The sequence below is a fragment of the Sinocyclocheilus rhinocerous genome, unplaced genomic scaffold, assembly GCF_001515625.1.
Source record: "Sinocyclocheilus rhinocerous isolate Xijiao unplaced genomic scaffold, SAMN03320098_v1.1 scaffold7986, whole genome shotgun sequence".
Classification (NCBI taxonomy): domain Eukaryota; kingdom Metazoa; phylum Chordata; class Actinopteri; order Cypriniformes; family Cyprinidae; genus Sinocyclocheilus; species Sinocyclocheilus rhinocerous.
Window position 1 is genome coordinate 1,757 of NW_015645672.1, and position 3,544 is coordinate 5,300.

At 62.3% G+C, this 3,544-nt stretch overlaps 1 long non-coding RNA gene across 2 annotated transcripts; it reads left to right on the forward strand.

Moving 5' to 3' along the window:
* Positions 1–1,648: 1,648 nt before the first annotated feature.
* On the forward strand, positions 1,649–3,191 carry LOC107706912 (uncharacterized). Of its 2 annotated transcripts, XR_001636197.1 has the most exons (3): positions 1,656–1,702; positions 1,938–2,158; positions 3,181–3,191. It is a non-coding gene; the product is annotated as an uncharacterized LOC107706912 (long non-coding RNA). The 2 variants fall into 2 exon arrangements; XR_001636196.1 differs by lacking the exon at positions 3,181–3,191 and having other exon boundaries at positions 1,649–1,702; positions 1,938–2,378.
* The last annotated feature ends 353 nt before the right edge of the window (positions 3,192–3,544 follow it).

The following is a 3,544-nucleotide window of genomic DNA, read 5'->3' on the forward strand; positions in this document are numbered from 1 at the left end:
TTGGGTGGAGCTCCGTTCGCGGGGTGACCAGTGGCGAGTCCAGGGCAAAAACGACTAAGTGCGAAAAGGGGGGCTCGGGCCAGACTTCCACCCTCTTTGCGGTGCCGGGGCAGGCCGGGAAAGGCGCCTCGTCCCGGTGTGCGTTTGGGATTCGCCCGGGATCCCGGAGGTGTGCCCGAGAGGGGTCGGCGTGTCTGACGGCCGTTGCGAATCCGGCGAACGCGTAAAATCGGTTTTGGAGTCCACAGAAACCGAGAGGGGCGTCCTTCGCTCCTTTAAGTCCCCCTGATCGAGTGGAGCGTGTTGCGTGCCCGAGCTAGGACCCCGCCCGGCTACAGGCCACTGTGGGCGGGTGCGACCTAGGGGGCGTGGTGAGTGGAAGGTATGGTGAACAAGGCAGACACACCCACCGCGTCTGGTACAAGCGTGCATGAGACGGGCCTGCCCAGGGCCCAACCCTTCCTGGGGAGACTCAGACGGCCAGTCTATCGCAAGGGTCCGCCACCGGCGGTCGGATAGGGGCGCGAGGCGGGGGGCGGCTTTGTCCGGCCCTCGGCCGCCCTCCTCCCGTCCCCGTGAAGCACACTTTTCCCGGTTACGGCCTCGCTCAGCGGCCAGTCCCCCCGTCTCATGGTTACCCCCCCGAGCGGGAGGTCGCCGCACGTCGCCCTATGAGCGGCCGCGCCGCGCGGGGGGTCTCCCCCCCCATCGCGGAGCGAGACCCGCGTGTAGGAAACCAGCGCGCTGCGGTTCTCCGTCCCAACCCCGAGGGTTACCTGGTTGATCCTGCCAGTAACATATGCTTGTCTCAAAGATTAAGCCATGCAGGTCTAAGTACACACGGCCGGTACAGTGAAACTGCGAATGGCTCATTAAATCAGTTATGGTCCCTTTGATCGCTCCACCCGGTACTTGGATAACTGTGGCAATTCCAGAGCTAATACATGCAAACGAGCGCCGACCCTCCCTCGCGGGCGGGGACGCGTGCATTTATCAGATCCAAAACCCATCCGGGGTCGGGGATCCGTCCCCGCCCTGGTCCCTTTGGTGACTCTAGATAACCTCGGGCCGATCGCGCGCCCTTTGCGGTGGCGACGATTCTTTCAAATGTCTGCAACTTTTGATGGTACTTTAGGCGCCTACCATGGTGACCACGGGTAACGGGGAATCAGGGTTCGATTCCGGAGAGGGAGCCTGAGAAACGGCTACCACATCCAAGGAAGGCAGCAGGCGCGCAAATTACCCATTTCCGACTCGGAGAGGTAGTGACGAAAAATAACAATACAGGTCTCTTTCGAGGCCCTGTAATTGGAATGAGCGTATCCTAAACCCATGGGCGAGGACCCATTGGAGGGCAAGTCTGGTGCCAGCAGCCGCGGTAATTCCAGCTCCAATAGCGTATATTAAAGTTGCTGCAGTTAAAAGGATGGCAGGCCGCCCGGTCAAACAAGCTGCCATAGAGGGAGCGCGGGTAAACGGCAGGAGTATCTGTGACTAGTCTCTGATATGTATAGGAAAGTGATGGGCAGGGTTGTCGGTTGGGACCCAGCATACGGGAGTGACCTTGGGACTGCGGGTCTGGGTATAAAGGCGGCCCTCCAGTCCCTCGGTCGCCTCGAACCTGTTACAGCTTCCTATACGAAGCCAATCACCGGATAGACCGGTTTTTGGAAATCCGTGAGGATTCGAGCTGAGTGAGCCAGTGCGGCGATCCCAAGTGACTTGGGGGACCCCCGCGGGAGGGTGGTCTCCAAGCTGGTCTGGGTGGTATGTTTACCATGAAGGGGAGCCTCTCACGGTGTGGGAGGTCTCCGACCTGAAAACCTCGGAGACAGTTGGGTAAAGCCGACTGGTTCATAAAGCCTCCCTTATTTAGAGAGTGGTCTGGGCGTGGTCTTGGTTGGGGGGCTAGAAAACAGACAAGGCCGAGGGCCTAGGGTTAGTTGTACCCTACTGATGTACCGTCATTGCAATAGTAATCCTGCTCAGTACGAGAGGAACCGCAGGTTCAGACATTTGGTGCGTGTGCTTGGCTGAGGAGCCACTGGTGCGAAGCTACCATCTGTGGGATTATGACTGAACGCCTCTAAGTCAGAATCCCGCCCTAAACGTAACGATACCGCAGCGCCGCGGGACTTTTATTGGCCTGGGATAGCCGGTCGACCCCCCGGGGCAGGCCGGTGTGGAGAGCCGTTTGGACTGGACCGGGGTGCGGCCGAACGAGTGCTGCCCCTCTCTGGAGATGCACTGCAAGTTTGTGGAGAACCCGGTGCTAAATGACTCGTAGACGACCTGATTCTGGGTCAGGGTTTCGTGCGTGGCAGAGCAGCTCACTCGCTGCGATCCATTGAAAGTCATCCCTCGATCCAAGTTTTTGTCGGCCGAGGAGGAGGCCCAGCCGGGCGGCCTCGGTTCGACCCCCCCGCCGGTGTCCCGGGGGTACCAGTGGCCGGGGCGGGCGGGCGGACGACCGGCCCAAAACCTAAGTCGATGGGGGGTGACCAGTGGCGGGGAAAGCACCGGGGCCCTCTCCGGAGAGGCGGCCCCCCCAGCAAGGTGAGAGTCGAAGGAGGGTAGGGCCTTGGCGGCGCCAGACTCCCCTCTCCCGGAAGTCCGAGGGCGAGGCGGCCAGAACCTAAGTCGATGAGGGGTGACCAGTGGTAAATCCCCGGTGGGGTGACCAGTGGCTTGGTTCTCCAGAGGGGGCGGTTGGCCGGGTCGGTAACCCGGGCTTAAGTGTGGGATGCCCGGGTTCGGCTGGTGCACGGGTGGGGTTCCTGCTCCGGAGGTCGGGGGGCGCCGGTGGAGGAGAGGCGGCCGGGGAGGAGCGAGGGCGAGTCGGGCAGAGCAGGTTATGCAGGGTCCCCCCCTCAGGCCGACGTGGTGGTTCCCTAGGGCGGGTAGAGGGTGGATGCTCGGTCCCCCCGTCAGGCCGACGTGATGGTTCTCCAGGGCGGGTGGGGGGGGCCCATTCGGACCCTGGAAGTCCGAGGCGAGGCGGCCAGAACCTAAGTCGATGAGGGGTGACCAGTGGTAAATCCCCGGCGGGGTGACCAGTGGCTTGGTTCTCCGGAGGGGGCGGTTGGCCGGGTCAGTAACCCGGGCTTAAGTGTGGGATGCCCGGGTTCGGCTGGCGAACAGGTTGGGGTGGTTCTCCGGAGGTCCAGGCAGTTCCCGGAGAAGAGCGTCCCAGGGAGGAGGTAGGGTGAGGCGGTTTGTGCAGGGTTATCGACGGCCCTTACCCGGCCGGCCACAGAGACTGAGCTCCAGGGGCTTCTTCCAGCGATGCCGGGCCCACGTCGCCTCGCCGTGGCGGGTGCGAGAGTGAGATGAGGCCCCCTGCCCTGTCTCTCCGTGACGATGTAAGCTGAGCTCCAGGGGCCTTTTTGAGTGGTGCCAGGCCCACGTCGGAAACACCCCGGCGGTCGTGAGAAGAAGGGAAGTGGAGGTTTGGGTCGGCCGTGACTCGGGGTCCGAGGCGTGCAGAGCCGGCAATGGCAACCATAAGTTAACATATTCCATGGTGTGCCATAGCCAAGCCACA